The sequence below is a fragment of the Malus sylvestris genome, chromosome 8 (assembly GCF_916048215.2).
Source record: "Malus sylvestris chromosome 8, drMalSylv7.2, whole genome shotgun sequence".
In the NCBI taxonomy this organism is placed as follows: Eukaryota; Viridiplantae; Streptophyta; class Magnoliopsida; order Rosales; family Rosaceae; genus Malus; species Malus sylvestris.
In genome coordinates, this window is record NC_062267.1 from 300,448 (window position 1) to 300,983 (window position 536).

Below are 536 nucleotides of genomic sequence, written 5' to 3' on the forward strand. Positions count from 1 at the left end.
TCCAATTTATTTATGGGAAGTGTTATTGATACTCCAAAAATCTCATTCTACACTCCTCACAAGTGTATTTTTCTTTCCTAATATAGAAAGTTTGGAGTCTAAAATGAGATTTTTGGAGTGCTAATAACGATTCCCTTATTTATTTATTTTTTGCTTTTTTTTCCCTTCAATTTTTTCTTCGTACGTTACTTTATTTGAGTAACCACTATTAAATTCAAATATCTTTAAATTTAGGTTTTAAATCATTGATTATAAGTGTTTAAATATGTACTATAATAGATTTTGCACGGAAAAATATATTTTGAAGAATATGAGTTTGATAGTTTGTTGTTATGGTAAGAGAAATAAGCGAAAAACATAAAGAAAAAACTAATAAGAAAAATTGAAAATGGGGGTTCGGTATGAAGCTAGTAATTCGTACTTGGAACTGTAAACAAACATAAAGAAAAAACTAATAAGAAAAATTGAAAATGGGGGTTCGGTATGAAGCTAGTAATTCGTACTTGGAACTGTTGCTACAAGCTAGCGACAGTTAT